Source organism: Artemia franciscana, chromosome 11 (genome assembly GCF_032884065.1).
Source record: "Artemia franciscana chromosome 11, ASM3288406v1, whole genome shotgun sequence".
Lineage (NCBI taxonomy): Eukaryota > Metazoa > Arthropoda > Branchiopoda > Anostraca > Artemiidae > Artemia > Artemia franciscana.
In genome coordinates, this window is record NC_088873.1 from 16,962,009 (window position 1) to 16,981,177 (window position 19,169).

The 19,169-nt window shown below is 33.8% G+C and overlaps 1 protein-coding gene across 1 annotated transcript in view; it reads left to right on the top strand.

The window, feature by feature from the left end:
* LOC136032897 (ribonucleoprotein PTB-binding 1-like) overlaps positions 1-19,169 on the top strand; it is a 174,729-nt gene that overhangs the window by 47,355 nt on the left and 108,205 nt on the right. The window lies entirely within an intron of this gene.

Sequence of the window (19,169 nt, forward strand, 5' to 3'; positions counted from 1 at the left end):
TACTATCTAGATTCACCAAGGACTTATATTTAATTAAATAGCATAACAATACGTAAAATAAATAATAAAGTTTATGTAGCTTCTCTAGCAATCTCTTCCCGGTGTCCGTTAATAAAATCAAAACATCCTCACATGAGGGTATGTGAAGGGGGTGGGAGCCACTAAGGCTGAACTCCCTTCTTCGAAACAGTTATGTGTCACAGTATATTGTTTTCATATTAGAAACATGTTTGCCGTTTCAAAGACTTGATTGGCTTTTGACATTAAGCCGAAGTAGCTGAGTTGGTAAAGCGTTATGTTCCAGGTTCCAGGTCAGAGAGGTTCCAGGTTCGAACCTTGGCTTTAGCATCAATACAAAAGAAGGAAAAAAACTAAAAAAGGTAAAAACTACAAAAAAAACTAAAAAAGAAAAAAACTAAAAAAAGGTGAAAAGAAAAAAAACTAAAAAAACTAAAAAGAAAAAAAACTAAAAAAGCTAAAAAAAAGGTAAAAACCAAAAAAAAACTAAAAAGAAAAAAGGAAAAAGACAAAAAAATTATTTCATCATATACCAATTCAAAAACGAATGTATATACAGACTGGGACACCGGGATACAAATGACGACCGGGACCAGGTTCGAACCTTGGCTTTAGCATTAATACAAAATAAGAAAAAAATAAAAAAGGTAAAATCTACAAAAAAACTAAAAAGAAAATACTAAAAAAACTAAAAAAGCTAAAAAAAGGTAAAAACCAAAAAAAAAACTAAAAAGAAAAAAGGAAAAAAACAAAAAAATTATTTCATCACATAGGCTACCAATTCAAAAACGAATGTATATACAGACTGGGACACCGGGATACAAATGACGACCGGGACCAGGTTCGAACCTTGGCTTTAGCATTAATACAAAAGAAGAAAAAAATAAAAAAGGTAAAAACTACAAAAAACTAAAAAGAAAATACTAAAAAAACTAAAAAAGCTAAAAAACTAAAAAAAACTAAAAAAAGGTAAAAAACTAAAAACTTAAAAAAGAAAAAAACTGAAAAATAAAGGAGCAAAAGAAAACTGAAAAAAATAAAAATAAAAATAAAAAAACTAAAAAAGGTAAAAACCACAAAAAAAACTAAAAAGAAAAAGAAAAAAACTAAAGAAGCTAAAAAAAGGTAAAAGCAAAAAAAAAAACTAAAAAGAAAAAAAAGGAAAAAAACAAAAAATTTATTTCATCATAAACCAAAAAAATTATTTCATCATATACCAATTCAAAAACGAATGTATATACAGACCGGGACACCGGGATACAAATGACGACCGGGACACAGGGAATATAAATGACGACCGGGACTCAAAGAGAAATTACAGACTGGGACACCAGGACACAAATCACGACCGAGACACAGGGAATATAAATGACGACCGGGACACAGGGACGCAACTACAATGGCGCGTAACTAATATGGCGCGTAACGACTTACGCGCGCGGAGGGGGGCTTGGGGGGATCGAAGCGCCCCCACCAACTAGGTGTTGGGGTGGCGCGAAACGCCACCCCAACAGCTAGTATGTGATAAAAATAGTAAAAATTTATCAAAATAATATAAAAACAATATATATCCTTAGTTTTAACCCTAAAACAATTCTTAAATTACCAATGACTCTCTCTTCCACCCGGGGCAAAATTTAAATTAGCCCCTACCCCTGTCTTTCAAAAATTTTCAGGCTATTTTTTAACAAAATTTTCATTTGTTCACAAAATTTGTATATACAATATCACACAAAACATTAAAATTAATTTCGGTCTACTTAATTATATCTTCAAGGATGAAGCTGTGGGAAAAATTAAAATTTCGGATTCAGTTTGCTTATATTCACTGCCAACGGCGCCATCTACTTCATTTTATTAAAAATAAAGTTTCAAACATTACAAAATGATTATAACCGTTAGATTATTAATTTGAAACTATGCGCCCCTAAAATTTCTGAGCCCGGAGCAAGTTTTCCCCTCCCCCCACAACCTTCACTATTTTGCTTATTTTTATCTGCTGCTTGTTGGTCTTTTGGTGGATTTCGACCCCTCCTTGAAATAAGTTTCTGCAAACTGGTTTACCCCCCTCCATCTGAAATTATCTCTTTTGTCTGCGTTCATTAGCCTATTGCTTTTAGCTTGTAAAATGAATTGGTTGGCATCTCATGGTTATTGACTGTAGTGTTTTCCTATTGACTACCTTTTTGGCTTTGTTTATAACAAAGTGGGATCATAAATTCAAAGAAGATGATAATTCAAAAATTCCCCATGTGATACTTTGCACTCCAAATTGTTGGAAACCAAAAAATTTGTTGTTGATTCATTATAAAGATGGCAACCATTCTCCCTCCAATTTCTAAAAGTAGAAAAGTTTTTCAAAAGCTAACCCCTTTAATTATTTCGAGCTATTTTTCTGCTGATATCCGCTGGGAGATTCCTTGTACGGTTGGCCAATTTGCCAAAGCTTGTTCTTTCCGAACTTATTGTCCTCATTTGTTAGTTTAGAAAGGGTTTTTAAACTTTTCTGACTCAATGTCTGACAACAACACTACGCTGTAGGTACTTAGGTGTTATCCCTCTGATAGAAGTCTGATCTGTTTGATCTCTTTAAAACCGGTTTTCTGTGTGCACTCACAGATAATCAGCTTAACCTGAGCGAGATGAACTACTTATGCAGGTATATTTTAATTAAATATTTAATATATAGAGTTGGTTAGGTTAAGTATTTAATATAATACGTTCTGGGCGGCTTGCTTTCCGTAATTATCTGTTGTAGTTTCCATAATTTTGTTACCAAAGGATTATATTCTCTTCATATTTATGTATATTTTAATATGATTAACCTAACTTCACTTATTGAGTGTGGTCGGGATAACGCGTAATTACCACGCTGTATTTGTTTTGTTATTTTTTTTTGGCAACATGGGTCTTTTCAAAGTTTCGACAGCAAAAAAAAAGGAAGAATAAAATTCCTCCAAAACGTGTTACGATCTTTCTCTGAGGGCGGAAGCGAAGAAAAAGAAAGAAATTTCTGCAAAATAATTCCACTTTAAAAAGTACTGTTTAATTCCATTGGTTAATTTTTATTACCGCAGTCAAACAACCCTGCCTCTCATCCCGCTTGTTGTATTCACCGTTGCTGCAAACTCAACCAATAAAAGTTCATACTATTGTGTGTCAATTTTTAAGCCAGTAAAAGCAAACCTTTTTTCTCTTTCGTGGCAGCTTAACAAACGGATTTTTTATTTGGTTTTTCTGAAAAAGTGTCAAAATCGTACTGAATATTACAAAATTTACCGTTTTCACAAATCTAGTTCCACACGTTTTTTTTTGCTTTTGTGTTGTTTTCAACTACAAGTATGTGAATATATCAAGCCAACCCCCTGCCCCACCCAAAAAATACATAAAAGTCCCATGGATGAAACAAATACGCACTTTAAACCCAACAGTTTGAAGTTTCAAAACATTTTATATCTAAACAATACAACTATAAAACTAAAATTAGCAAAATAAAAAGCTTTTCTATTGTTTTAGGACACATTTTAGCTAAAAAAAAATAACCGAGAGTTAAAAAATACATAAAAATAAAGAAACAAGAAAAAAAAACTGACACTCAAGTCAGGCTAGTCTATAATAAAAATCAGAAGCGATATCTTACACCCACGCTTTGAAGAATGCCTTTAATCGTCCCGATGTAAGGGCAAGCAATCATTATTAGAAGTGATATATTCAACAGAAAAGATTCAAGCCACCCTATCTAATGGATTTATGTAACTCGTACCTTCATATTAACTCTTCAAATACATTATCTCCAGAAATTTTTAGCCAGATTTTAGAGCATTTCTGCAGTTTCTTCGCTACTCCGTACTTCATTTCAATGTGGTATATATCTTTTTTCTGTCAGGTGGAAAATCTAAAGAACTTAGAGCATTTTTTGTTGTTTGTCATTCTTAATTATATGCAAAAAATATTTAAAACAAGAAAAAATTAAGCAATTAATCTTTATCAAATTGTAAAAAATTTGGCATTAGGTGACATTCAACGTAACAGCACGAGAAATTTACATCTTTGTTTTTCGTTTATTAGAAAGATAAATTTGAAAGTCTCAAAGAAAAGAACGCTTTTAATGCAATTTTCTTTCGACATGAATAAAATTGATCTACGAATTGCGTTTATCTTTATTGTGTTCTACTTAGCAACACAAGGGAGGAATAAAGGTTTAAAGGTCATAAAATGTCATATTTATTGCATATTCAAATTTTCTGGGACCTTTGTGCTCTTGATTCTGCCATGGAAAAAGAAAATTTGTGAAATAAATTAGAATACAAGGCTTTCATCGCTGGTACATGTATGATTTTAGTTAGTGAGTAAACACATAGTGAGTATTTCACGACCTAATCTACAAAATAAAGCACAAAATATCAAAAGATGTGAAAAAGAAGATGTAAAAAATATCACAAAATATAAAATATAAAAGATTTTATTCAGTGACTAAACCCATACAAAGTATCTCACTGTCTAATCCACAAAATAGAGCACAAAATATCAAAAGATGAACAAAATACTAAACAGCACAAAGGGACAAAGAAAAACAGTGAATAGGCAGAATTTACTAATTGGAAGTAAATGAAGGAGAAAAAGGAAAAAAACTATACAGTATCCAGTCTCTTTATTATCGCTGGTATATAATCACTAATTTTAGCTATCAAGGGTGCTTCTATTATGCTGTCCAAGGGGTTGTGCACTGGCCTTTTGTGTCTACCGGGACTACAAACCAGGGACTATATTCTAAGACCACACTGGCTATACATGACGTATGTAACAAAAGAGAGAGGATTTAATAAATGAAAAATAAAATCAAATAGGTGAGAACAAACAAATAGGTGAGCAACTATGTCGACAAGGACCTCCGCCAAGTCGTCCTCAATCCTCAACTTGGGAGAGGTCCTTGTCAAAATATTTGCTTATTTTTCTTTTCTACTGGCTGACAAAATGCTCGTTTTTCCTCACCTATTTGACTTTATTTTTTCATTTATTATACCCTACTCTCTTCTTTGTTTCGTAAACCAGGGACTCTAAGGAAAAACAGAGGTACATTTAAGGCACAAAATCCTATCAGTTGCTCTGTTCTTCAGTTGGAGCTTTAATCGAGTTTTAATCAAAGATCTTTGAATCAATTTGTAACCAACATTTAGTTTACAAGATGTAAAGGACTTTGGAGAAGGACAAGAACAGGGCTATACAGCCAGGGGAAAATCTGAGGGGGAAATCTTTTATATTTTGATCAAGAAATCTAAAATTCACACACGACAGGGTTCGATAAATATTTCTGTGATGATGCTTGGTCAGTCTTTAAGAAGTCATACCTGTGACATTAGTGGGGTTCAAAAGAGGCTTTTTTACTACTGTGAGAATCTGTTTCGTTTTTATTTCATTTTAAGTGACAGTTTTTAGTGAATTAAATTGTTGGTGCTTACTATAGTTTTCTATAAATGTTTTGCAAAAATTTGGAGGTAAAACCTTGGTTAGGATAGTAGAAAATCGTTAGGTTCGCAAAGTCGAACTATAAAGCAGAAGCTATATTAGGTTTCTAGCGAAAAGATGGCACATTTTGTCACAGACAAGGACATATGACGTCACTCTACGAATTCCATCTTGTAGGTGTGATTTTAAGCAGGGGCGTAGCTTCAGTATTTTTATTGGGGGGAGGAGGAAGAGGTGGTCCACCACCGGATAGTCAATGAGCAAGGGTTATCCTTCAGGGAAAAGCAGTGGCCGTTCTGGCCTCTTCAATTTGCTTATACTTCAGTAAATATTATTATACATGTATTACAGTAGGTATAACTTGCTAGAACTACCTCTACTGCATTAAAAAAGAAATTTAAAAATTTGTGCCTCTAAAATTTCTTTGCCCGGGGCGAGTGCCCCCTCAACTCCTATCCCCTGAAACCGCCTTTGGGAAAAGGGGTATTAGAAAACGTGTGAAAAACGCAAGCCTAAATTAGCTTTAAAGATGTCTGAAAATTCTAATGATTTTGTTCTAAATTTTCTCCCGTTAGACTAAGGGAAAATCCAGTTTCTTTGTTGAAAGGGGCAATCTCAAATATGAACTAAAGCTGAGGTTGGACAATTAATTGAATCATGTTTCTTAATTGAGTCAAAGTTGAGATGCTTTCAATGTTAAGATTGTCTCCACTTTTCGTTATTATGTTACTGTAAGAAGACGTAGATGGGAATCAAATTCCTTTTCAATACCCTTTTCTTCTTGTTCTACTTTCCGTTCCTTTATAAAGTTAATTCTGAGCGGAAGAAAGTAAGTAAGGAGGTCTTTACGTGACCCTTTATTGATTTCATTAGCCTGTTAGAACCAATTAAAATCGATGCAAATTATATTTTAATAACGTTTTAAAACATAAGTTAAGAGCTGGGAAAAGTTGGTCTTTACGGAACTGTTTGTTTTACGGACTTTGCGGACTTTACGGAAAGTTTGGCCAACTTACATAGCTGAACTTAAGGACGCCTTTATTTTGAATTGATATTTTACAAAATACGTAGCAGCCCAACCGTTTCTATCCTGGGAACACATGAGAATTCTACCTCCTAATGGGGGGAGGGGTGTACCAAGCGGCTAAAGAGTAAAGATAGCCCGTTCCTTCCATGTGTCTTCATTAGCATATTTTTCTTCAAGCAATAACGAAGAAAAGTTACTATACAGCAAAGGCGATTCTCGATTAAATTCAAAATATTGCAGAATACATAAATGAACAATGTTAATAAACATGTCAACAATAAACAATGTAATATTAAACAATAATAAACATCATGAACAATGTAAACAATAAACATAAAAAAAACTACATAAATTAAGTAGTGGACTCAGCTTTTACTAAGGCTTTCAGCAATAATTTGGTGCAGACAACAGTAGTGTATTATAAACAAGCTTTCGGGTGAGTGATGGTGAATTTAATATGCTTGGCTATTTTGCCACATTTACCATTAATGTTACAGTGCATATCCCCCTTCCACTTCCTTCAACTCCCGCTCCCATCATAGGAAACTAAACCAGGCAGTTGAGCTACACACTATTCCAACAGTCCCATGCATCGCGTCATTCAGTTGCATGTGATTTGAAAATGATGTCTTAGAAAATCAAAAAATACACCCTTCAAATTGACATTTTTGAAACCTTATGCAGGAAATTATACCCCCTCCCTCATTGAAGAACAAGAAAAAACTCCTTTTTTTACGTGGGCAGCAGTGACATGTCTCTCTTAATTTTCCATCGTAGAGAGCTGTTTAAGGATTCATTAAAACTGATTGTTATATCTTATCTTTTTATATATTAGATTCGATAAACCGTCATGAAGTGCCACATGTAAACAATTTGGGTGATGGTGAGTTTAATAAGCTCAGCTTCTTTGCCAGCTTTATCGTTAATATTAAAGTGCATATCCCCCTTCCACTTCCTTCAACTGTTGAAACCTTATACAGGAAAATGCGCGATACACTGTACTCACTGAACAAACAGGATACACTACCTTTTCTTTACATGAGCAGCAGTGATGTGTCCTCTTATTTTTGTTCGTCGCTATTGAGGCGCTGGAACATCATAGAGAGCTTTTTAAGGACTCTCAAAAGATAAATCTTATATATTATCGTTTTTCATGTGCCCAGACTCGATAAGGCCGTCATAAAGTGCCACATGGTGTGCTAAAAGCATGTATTGAGTGACAGTTTGGAATGGAAAGGCTGGGACACACACGTGGTCATCATAGAGAGCTAATTATGGGCTCATTTGTAAACTAATTTTCATATTTAATTGCTCCTTGTAAATTTGACTTTATAAGGCAATCATAATGTGGCGTATGGCACCCAAAGTGCCATGTGTTTTTTTGTGTTTTTTTTTTAATCTAAAAAAATAAAAAGTAATAAAAAAGGGTGTTGTCCAATGAAAAACTCGGCGAATAAATTTCCCCTCACCTCTGCTGAAATTCTCCTATATTGAGAAATAAACTGGAAATTTTTCTTACATTTGAAATAGCGACAGTATCTTTAATTTAAAGTATTCGGGGGGAAATGTGTGAATTACTAACCTATTCATTGACCATTTTTTATTAAGAATATACAGAGAATCAGAACGATTCTTGGCGGCATTGTGGTAGAAACCTTACATCAATTAAAAATTATCAGAGATGCCAATCGGATGGGAGAAATTGACGCCTAGAGTTTGAAAATTACCTCCCACCCTTTGAATCTTTGTTAAAAAAAAACGAAATCTAGAAAAATTACACAAAAGTTTTTTGTGTATATTAGGGTATTGGTGGTATACATTTCCGGAAGGGAGAAGAAGGCCCGGAATATTTTTTTTCTTCTAAGATTCCTTTACCAAGCGAAGCTTGGTCTCCTAGTGCTGCATATTAAAATGATAACAATGGATAAAGAGCATGGGCTCGTACCGCTTATTTGTGAGCATAAAATTTCTAATTTGTGAGAAATATATATATATATATATATATATATATATATATATATATATATATATATATATATATATATATATATATATATATATATATATATATATATATATATATATATATATATATATATATTGTTCTAGCGTTGCGTGAAGTGCGACTAATTTCAGTCATATTTCTTAGCACATTTATGTCAATTCTTTTTTTTTGGAGCTGGTTAAAAGAAATATTTAGAAGAGTGAAAATAGCAATAAGTCAGGATGGTATTGTACAAAGAGGCAGTTCCATATTTATGGTGTAGTATGTGAATGCGAAACATACGGAATAGGATGCTATCAGCGCTCACTGGTCGTTTCAGTTACAATTAAGAGAATTTGGAGCTGTATTTGAGTTTTGATTTAAATATTAGAAGTAAAAAATTAAAACAATTAAATGACTCCTGGGACTGATCCTTCTCCCTACTAGCTTTTATGACTAAACTACGACCGATTTGACCTATCTAGCTATAGCACGAATATTAGTATAACAGTACTAAGTCTTATTTTCTTTTTCGGTGATCATTATTTTAAAATAAGAAAATCGTATATTGAACTCATAGATTTTTGGAAGTAAAAGACCCTTACATATCAGGGGAAACAATGTGACTTCAGCAAACGTGGTGAAACAGGAAGTATAGTACATTTTTGCAATTTTGCCAATACATTGGCTCACCTACTTACTTGATGATGAAAAGTTTTGAAGGGGGGCAGCTGCCTCCCTTACCCCCCTCAATGACACCACTGATTTTAAGCAAAATCTGTTTATTGATTTTTACCACAAATTGCCGACCAAATCAACGCCGGGTCAAATCAACTATAATCCAACTTATTTCTTGATACGAGACAGAAGCAAACTGAACTTTGTCCCACGTCAGGACAATTTTCGGCTGGTGAAGTGAAATCCGGCCACAGGAGCGAAATTTGAATCCTGTCGAAATCCAGCTTAAGATACTTTTTTCTGTACGTACGCTGTGTTTAAAAAGAAAAAAAAAACGGATACTAGGATACTGGCCCATATTTTTGCTGTAAGCCGTATCATAAATTCAAAACCAGTTATAGCAGACACTTTTTTGCAGTTGCGTCATAGATGCAACGCTTTTGGCTGTTGTTTAGTTATTTAGCCTCTTTCCGGGTTTCTCTTCTTCTCTGTTGTACGCTACCCGAAAAAGGGTCAACGACACAAGGTCTTCTTTATAAGTCCAAAGGACCGCTATGGTTTTTTTTTCTTTTTTTTTATAAATCATCAATCAGTGTTGCAATATATGACATGCGGGTATGTCAGTCAGCAGTGGTTCTGACCATATGGGACGCAATATTTACCGCATGGTTCTGTAATTATAGAATGTAATATTTGCAAGAGGTGATCAAGAATCTTAATTATTTTTCATTGTAAGGAGTTGTGTATACGAAGAATTACCGTCTTAATGGGGGTAATAATTTAACTGATATTTTTGGGTAATCGGTATGGAAAAGTTGTCAAATTTAACTAACTAGTTTCGATTACTTGTTTTCACGGTTCAACGTGGCAACACTAACGAAAATAATAATAATAGTATTTTTATTATCAATATATTTATTATTTCAATATATGTCAATATAATTCAATATATATTCAATATATTTATTATTATCATTATTGTGTAATTGCGGTAGATACTACCGCAAAAACTTCATAATTTTGAAACACACAAAACAAAGATTCTAACAAATCGTGGTTTTTAGGTGTGAATAGACCTAATAAAGCCCAAAAACTATCTCTTTCTCAATTATTTTTCCTCTGTGATATGGATCAGGATTCTGAAGCGGGAACATGTACATCCTAGAGTAACCGGAAATTTGGTGTTTCCGTATTATATGGTACACACTCGAGAATTTGGATCGCGAAGATGAGACAATAACCGGTTTTCAAGGTCTTTTTACCAGACAATTAGCTTCAGCTCAGTGGAAAACTACATTGTAGCTATATTTTAATTAAATATTAGTTGGTATTTTGGTTAGATAAGGTTAAGTTAGGTATTTAATATAATGCGTTCTGTGTGGCCCCCTACCATAATTCTTTGTCGTAGCTTTCATAATTTTATTACTTAAGTATTGCATTTTCATCATATTCTGTTTTAGTTCATTAACATTCACCAAACTTCACTTCTCGAGTCTGTCAAACAGTTCGTGGTAACGAACTGTAGTAAGGAGCGACCCGGCTCAATAGTAACCAAAACTCTAAAAAATTGAATTTCGGTATCAATAGCTACATAAAAAGAATCGCATTTTAATGCTGATTTTAAATATATAAGTTTCATCAAGTTTAGTCTTACCCATCAAAAGTTACGAGCCTGAGAAAATTTGTCTTATTTAGGAAAATAGGGGGAAACACCCCCTAAAAGTCGTAGGATCTTAACGAAAATGACACCATCAGATTCAGCGTATCAGAGAACCCTACTGTAGAAGTTTCAAGCTCCTACCTACAAAAATGTGGAATTTTGTATTTTTTGCCAGAAGACAAATCACTTGCCAGAAGACAAATCATTTTGGACAGAAAAGGTCAAACATTCCCCCCTTTCCCAATGACAAATACTATGTGTAAACAATGAGTGAAGTGCATAACTTACAGCCTTTGCCCTAAGGGCTGTGGAGGGGGTCGTCATCCCGACAGTCCATCAGATGAATTTGGGGGAAAATGTTCCCGGGAGAGGGGGGGCTGGCTGCCCTCCAATCACTTTTGATTCTTGAAAAGGGCACTAGGACTTACGATTTTCAATTGAATGAGCCCCTTCTGAAGTTTCTACGACAACTCCACCCATAAGAATTGCCTTAGTGAAAGAAAAAAAAAATGAAAATAAAAATAAAGGAAAAAAGGAATATTGGATTGTGCCCACTTTGCTCTTTACTTAGGCGGAGCTATTCCGCTGTCTATGATTAACTCAAGGCAGATAAAAGAAAAATATTATCTTTTTTGCAATAAACATTATATGAAATAGCCTATTCGACAACAAAGTAGGCTGGCTGCAGCTTGAACTAACGTATTTTGAAATATTCCAGACTAAATTACTTTAGAGTTTTCAAAAACTTCTTTCAGATAAGATATTTAAAGGGCATCATAAAACGTTATTGTACTTGAAATGTTGTTTATTGTTAGAATTTGTGGGTTTGATTGTTCACAGTATATCACGCATAATTATTTTATTCATTTATTTTATTCTTGTATTTTCGATTCCCCTTGAAATGAACTAAAAAGAATAGAAAATATATAATATAAATTTGGAAACAAACTATACAATCTATATATTTTTACTAATGTTTTTTTTTAAATATTCTGGATAGTATTTTTTTTAGTTTTTATAACAGTCTTTCAGATATAAAAGTTTAAAGTATTTATAAACCGTGAAGTAATTCAATACTGTTAATAAATTTTGTAAATTTGAATGTTCAATATTTATATTACACGTAGGTATCTTCTTTATTTCTTCTATTAAAGTCTTAAAATTATTCTTGAAGTAAATTTAAGACAAATTAAAAAACATATAGCCTATATTGGGAAAAAATTCGGCGGCATTAATTGACTTTGCTTACGTGTTAGGTAATATTCAGATTAACTAATTTTTTAGTTTTTAAAAACTCCCTTTTAGATATCAAAATTAAAAATATTTAAAACTTTCTGTGTTAAATTCCCTGAAGTTCGGATATCCTAGTTGAATAAACAAACGAAGTTGCCGTTAAATATTAAGTTGCTGCGTGTCAGTACAAAAAACTTGTCACTATACTTTTCCATCAGTTCTGAGGCAATTAGTTCCAGAAAATAGTTTACTAATTTTCTGTAATAGCTCTTAAAAGTTAATAACATCCTTTGAGATAATTCTTCAGTCAGTTGAAAACCATTTTCACTGTCCCATTTATCATTCTAATGAAAACTCATTTTGGAAAGATAGAAAAGCAAACTCTTGTCATTGAGAAAAGGTTTCCGAACAAGTTCTGAGTTTTTTTTATACAAGACTTCAACACCAGTACTGGTGGAAAAGTATGTAATCATCATGAATGATGTAATTTATTGAAGTAGAAGGTGCTGACATCTTCAATCTAGACTAGAGAAACAAAAAACATACTTTTTTATTGTTTTATCATTAGACAAGAGACTTTTTCATAGTTATACTCTACAGCAACCCCCTCCCAAAAAAGAAAAAAATTAAGCTTGCAACCTGTGCCAAAGCACTCTGGTTATTTCATTGGGCCCGCCGTGCTTCCTCTGTGCTTGAGCCAAAAAAAAAAAAAAAGTTGCGAAAACGGACAAAAATTGCGGTGGTTGTAGCCTTTTGAATTGGTTAGATTGCCCTGCTTAAAAATCATCGAATATTGTTCTCGATTTTCCCTGCGAGAATGGTATAAATATCATAGCTGTGTAATTTGCTTCCTACCTTCATTTCCAAATCATCCCGATTTCTTTACCAAAACATAGAAAGACTGAATAATTGCCACAGTTGCATTACATAATCGGAACAATTAAATCCCAAGAAATCTGTTTGTAAAGCCAGTATCGACGCTAATTTCCGCCGTTCTATTATATTTTATTAAATCAAAGGAATAGACCCTATCACATAGGGAAATAGTTGCCCTGAACAACAGTTTTGATGGGAAGGGTCAGCTCTAATATGACATTTTCCTTGTAGAAGTGACCTTTTTAAAACTTTCTCCCCATGGAACTAGTGGACGAGGCAAAAGTGGGTAATGTCACTGCTAGAATATTCATTGCCCCATCTGGTGAAATCCACGACAGTGAGCGCTATGTCAAATGCTGACGGAAGATAGTAAATTTATAAATAGGTTAAACGCATATCCAATAATCAGGGGGCAGAGGGGTACTCCCTCCCTCGAATGATTTGTAGGGAAAAATTATTATATAGTCCATGTCCCTTGACTATCCGGATTTTGTACCCTATAAAAATGCTGGAGTTACGCTCCTGCCAATCATCCCTTAGCATGTTTCAGGACTATAAACTTGAAGAACTTTTTAAAAAGACTATTATTTACTGTCCTCATTAGGAGACAAGAAAAACAGTTCATGCCGAGCCTTTTTTCCCCGCTGAAGACAAATGAGCTTGGATTGCGCCAACGGTGTGCTTTCTAATTCCGTAGTTTGGTGGGCGGAACTTCGAAAACTTTCCTGTGGAATGAAAATATAGCATATTCAACTAGTGGTCATGCGAATCAATTAAAAAGATAAATAGTTTTTGTGTTCATTCATTTGGACATATTTTTAATCAGATTTGTTTTTTTGTGATGAAGCATAAAGGTAAAGGGCTGTAATGGGTTAGCTCGAATCTACTCAACGGGAGAATGGATGTGAAAGATTCGTTTTTATTTCATTAGCATTAACCAAAGTTCACTTTTCGAATGTTTATTATATAACCGGTAAGTACAAATAGATCATGCGTGTCACAATTTTATCACGCACACATAAATATTGACAGCAGTGAATTATATAAGCTACAAAATCCGGCGGTCATTAAAGAATCACAGGAAAATCCTAGTCACAGACAATGAAGAAAGGATACAAACTACAAAGCTTAAAAAAATAAAAAAAGACTTCAAAATTTCAAATTTTGTATCAATAAAAACGATGCAAAAAACGTTAAATGAAGACCATCGACTGGAGCATATTAAAAAAAATAAAAAATGTACAAAATTGTAAGTTTCGAAGTGCGGAGTGCTTACGACCCCATGTTAATTCGTGCAAACAAATCCTCAGTTTGAATTGGATGATGCTGAATTTCAATTAGTTGAAGTGTTATGGATTTGAATTTGATGCTCCATACATGGTCAGCGCTCTTGCTTTGTAAGCTGGTGGCGTCTACCATCAAAAAGTGTCCCCTTTTATCTTCAAAATGCAATTGTTCTACTACCCAATGGTTTATTGTAAGTTTTTCAAAAGTAACCAAGCAAAGAGCAATTTCTCTATTTTAGGAATCCTACCGCTCACCCAGTTTTTTACAGAGGTGCATAACATTTTCTTAATACTGTCCATAATGAATTATTGTGACAAATATTGAAATGAAAACAGCTATTCTTAACTAAAATATTGTGAAAAGTGACTGTTCAATGAATTAGGGTTTTTGTGCACTGTCATGCCTGTAAAAGGATCAGCTTTTGGCAGAAAAATAACTTTGTGCCAAAAAATCTTTATGCCACTATACATTTTTGGATAGCATTTGGCAAATAGAAAAAGATGAATGGATGTATTTTTTTTAATTCATAGGTTTGTCTAACGGTACAATCAGCTAGATGAATGTACGACACGTACGCGAAAGTTTAAACTATAATGACCGCCGTACACATTAATTTTTGGTTTCTCTTTGGTAGTTGAAGTTCATCATTGTGATGATGACTTAGCTATCTAAGGTAAATGAATCTACTTGCAAGTGATCGGAAAAAAAAATTAGACCATATATTTATCTGTGACAAACAGTTTTATTCTATGAAAAGAAAACAGTTTTATTCTATAAAGCTGACTTTATAAAATTGTAGAAGAGAGTCAATGAAGTTACATCAAACTTGTTTTTTATGGTAACAATAGAATTTTAGCTATTCTGTAGCCTACTCTAGTAACAGGAACAGATATCATTGTTTTAGACTTTAGCTTCAGTAGATTAGCCATTAACATTGCACAGCATGACCATTTCCAAAAGACCTTCCAAAACTACTGAAACCACAACTGTGTGTGGGGGTACGAGATCCTAGTATACTGGAAGTGAACAAATTATGAATTATATTTAACACTTGGTTATCTTTTGAGCTGAGGTCCATTCTTGATTTCGGAAGGATGTGGCGAGGGCAGGTTAATGGTTCTCAAAAATTTTGATCATTCCTTGTCTCGAAGCATTCAGAAACTAAAACTACCTTTTTAGTTCTTTCTGTTTATGCTTGACAGATTCGCAGGCAATATTTTGAGGATTTTTTTTCAACTATATACTTAGAAGCGTAAAAAAACACCTGAAAAACATCAAAGCCACCTATACAAGACCCCTCAAAGTTAAGTCAAATCAATTAAACTCTGGAACTGCCAGTGCCTTTGAGTGAACGGGTCTCATTGAATTTTATAACGTTCGTAGGGTGATTTTGCTCATGGGTTCCTGATACTGGAAGCTGAAGACCACAGTCCAGAAGTCAGTTGGCTATGTGAATTTTATTTTATGAGTGTAATATCTGTTTTTTATTCCCTAAGCTTTTATTTTTTCTTTATATGCTCGTTATTTTAATAGGAAATAAGAAATAAGTAAAAAAGAAATAAGTAAAGTAATAAGTAAAGTAAATAGTAAGTAAATAAGAAATAAGAAATAAGGAAATACTAAGGAATCCTAGAATGTCGCAAGAGGGTTCATTTTGACAGAAATTAAAAGTTCTAGTGCCCTTTTAAGTGACCAAAAAAATTGGAGGGCACCTAGGCCCCCTCCCACGCTTATTTTTCCCAATGTCACCGGATCAAAATTTTGAAATAGCAATTTCGTTCAGCATAGTCAAAAAACCCAATAATTATATCTTTCGGGACGACTTAATCCCACAGTCCCTGGGGAGGGGCTGCAAGTCGCAAACTTTAACCATTGTTTATATACAGTAATGGTTATTGGGAAATGTACAGACGTTTTCAGGGGAGTTTTTCACGTTAAGGGTTGGGGGGTTCGTTGGGAGGGGTTTACGTGGGAGGATCTTTCCATGGACGAATTTATCATGAGGGAAGAAAATTTCCAAGAAGGGGGTGCAGGGTTTTCTAGATTATTAAAAAAAAAACAATGAGAAAACGAAAAGATTTGTTGAGCTGGAAGTAGGGAGTAGCATTAGAACCTAAACGTATAGAAATTATTATGTATATAAGGGGATTCGTCTCCCCCACAATACCTCACTCTTTACTCTAATGTATTTTTTAGTAATTTCAATTATTATTCTACGGCCTTTGTGATTCAGGGGTCATTCTTAAATGGGACAAAATTCAAGCCTTAGCGTAAAGAGCGAGGTATTGACGAGGGGGCAAATCTCTCAGATAAGTAATAAAAAGATACAAATATAGAAGTTCGTTATATAAGTTTATTCGTAAGTTATGTATATTTATTACTAATAAAACCGTTCTTAAAAAAATGTTCTAGTTGCCTTTTTAAATAACCAAAAATTGGAGGGCAACTAGGCGTCCTCCCCCACCCTTTTTTTTATGAAATTCGTCCGATCAAAACTATGACAAAGCCATTTAGCCAAAAAAAAACATGCAAATTGTTTTGATTATTCATGTGCGGTGAGCCAAAATCAAAACATGCATTAATTAAAAAACGTTCAGAAATTAAATAAAATTAAAAACAGTTTTTTTTAACTGCAAGTAAGGGGCGACATTAAAACTTAAAACGAACAGAAATTATTCTGTTTAAAAGCCTTTATCATCACTATATCGTTCCTAAGTATTCTCTACTAATACTGTGTCTTTATAGGTTATCTTTTTCCAGATTCCTTACGCATATAGGAAGCTGCTATTCCAAGCTTCCGTCTGTTTTAGTTTAAAAAAATACGCCTTAAATTTTAACTCTGATTGTTCAATCCATAATCAAGTCACTAATTTAGCTTCTGGAAAATTCATCCACAAAATTTATCCAATACCCTCAAATTAATATGGCTAGGGCATAAGCTTGTCTTTTAGAAAATTGACATTCCCTGCCATCTAAAATGAATCATGATGTTTCGCCATCTACCAATTTAATTTAACCAACGCATAAACGTCTTAGGTATGAATTAAATAAAAAAAAAAAATTTTTTAACTGAAAGTAAGGAGCGACATTAAAACTTAAAACGCACAGAAATTACTTCGTATATGAAAGATGCTGCTTCCTCATCAACGCCCCGCTCTTTACGCTAAAGTTTGACTCTTTCTCTACATTCTTCTTTTTAAAACAGTAAAAAACTTTAGCGTAAAGAGCGGGGCGTTGATGAGGAAGCAGCCTCTTTCATATACGAAGTAATTTCTGTGCGTTTTAAGTTTTAATGTCGCTCCTTACTTTCAGTTAAAACAAATTGTTTTTTTTATATTTAATTTCTGAACGTTTTTGAATCAATGCATGTTTTGATTTTGGCTCTCCGCAGAGGAATAATCAAAACGAAATTTGCATATTTTTTTTTTTTTTGGCTAAATGGCTTTCTCATAATTTTGATCGAATGATTTTGAGAAAAAAGGAGCGGGGGACGAAGCCCAGTTGCCCTCCGATTTTTTGGTTAATTAAAAAGGCAACTAGAACTTTTAATTTTTTACGAATCTTTTTATTGGTAAAAGATTTACGTAACTTATAAATTAGCTTACGTAAAGAACTTTTGTATTCTCATGTTTTTATTACATATATGAGGGGATTCGCCCCATCGTCAGTACCTCGCTCTTCACACTAAAGCTTAAATTTTATCCCAATTCATTAAGAATGACCCCTGAATCACAAAAGCCGTAGAATAAATAGTTGAATTTACTAAAAATACTTTAGCGTAAAGAGCGAGGTATTAGAAGGAGGTGAGCCCCTCAAATGGGTAATAATTTCTGTTTGTTTTAAGTTTTATTGCTGTTCCTTACTTCCAGCTGAAAAAGGTTTTTCACATTTATTTTTTAATTGTTTTTTTTTTAATAATGCTAGTAAATCCTGCTCTCTCTTCATGGAAATTTTCCTCTCCCATGACAAATTCTCGATGGAAAGTTCCCCCAGCGTATCCCCCTCTTCTCAACCCCTCCCCCAACCAAAAAAAATCCTCCTGAAAACGCCTGTATACTTCCCAATAACCATTACTATATGTAAGCACAGGTCAAAGTTTGTAACTTGTTGCCCCTCCCACGGGGACTGTGGGGGAGTAAGTCGTCCCCAAAGACATAGTTATAATGTTTTTCGACTACGCTGAATAAAATGGCTATCTCAGAATTTTGATCCGTTGACTTTGGGAAAATAATTAGCGTGGGAGGTGCCCTCCAATTTTTTGGTCACTTAAAAAGGGCACTAGAACTTTTCATTTCCTTTAGAATGAGCCCTCTCGCAACATTCTAGGACAAATGGGTCGATGCGATCACCCCTGGGAAAAAAAAACAACAAAAAAAACAAATAAACACGCATCCGTGATCTGCCTTCTGGCAAAAAATGCAAAATTCCACATTTTTGTAGATAGGAGCTCGAAACTTCTACAGTAGGGTTCTCTGATACGCTGAGTCTGATGGTGTGATTTTCGTTAAGATTCTATGACTTTTAGGGGGTGTTTCCCCCTATTTTCTAAAATAACGCAAATTTTCTCAGGCTCGTAACTTTTGATGGGTAAGACTAAACTTGATGAAACTTATATATTTAAAACCAGCATTAAAATGCGATTCTTTTGATGTAGCTATTGGTATCAAAATTCCATTTTTTAGAGTTTTGGTTACTATTGAGCCGGGTCGCTCCTTACTGCAGTTCGTTACCACGAACTGTTTGATTACTTATCCAGAATTAGAATTGAATAATTCGGATGTTTATATTTAAGAACCAAAGCTCTTTATTGGCTTCCAACTATTTAGGTTTATAAGGAAATCCTATAAAAAGGATTAAGGTTATTTTTCTATGTGAAATATGTCATTTTTCTGACATGCCTACAGCTTTAACTTGCAACAGAAGAGCAAGATGCTCATATG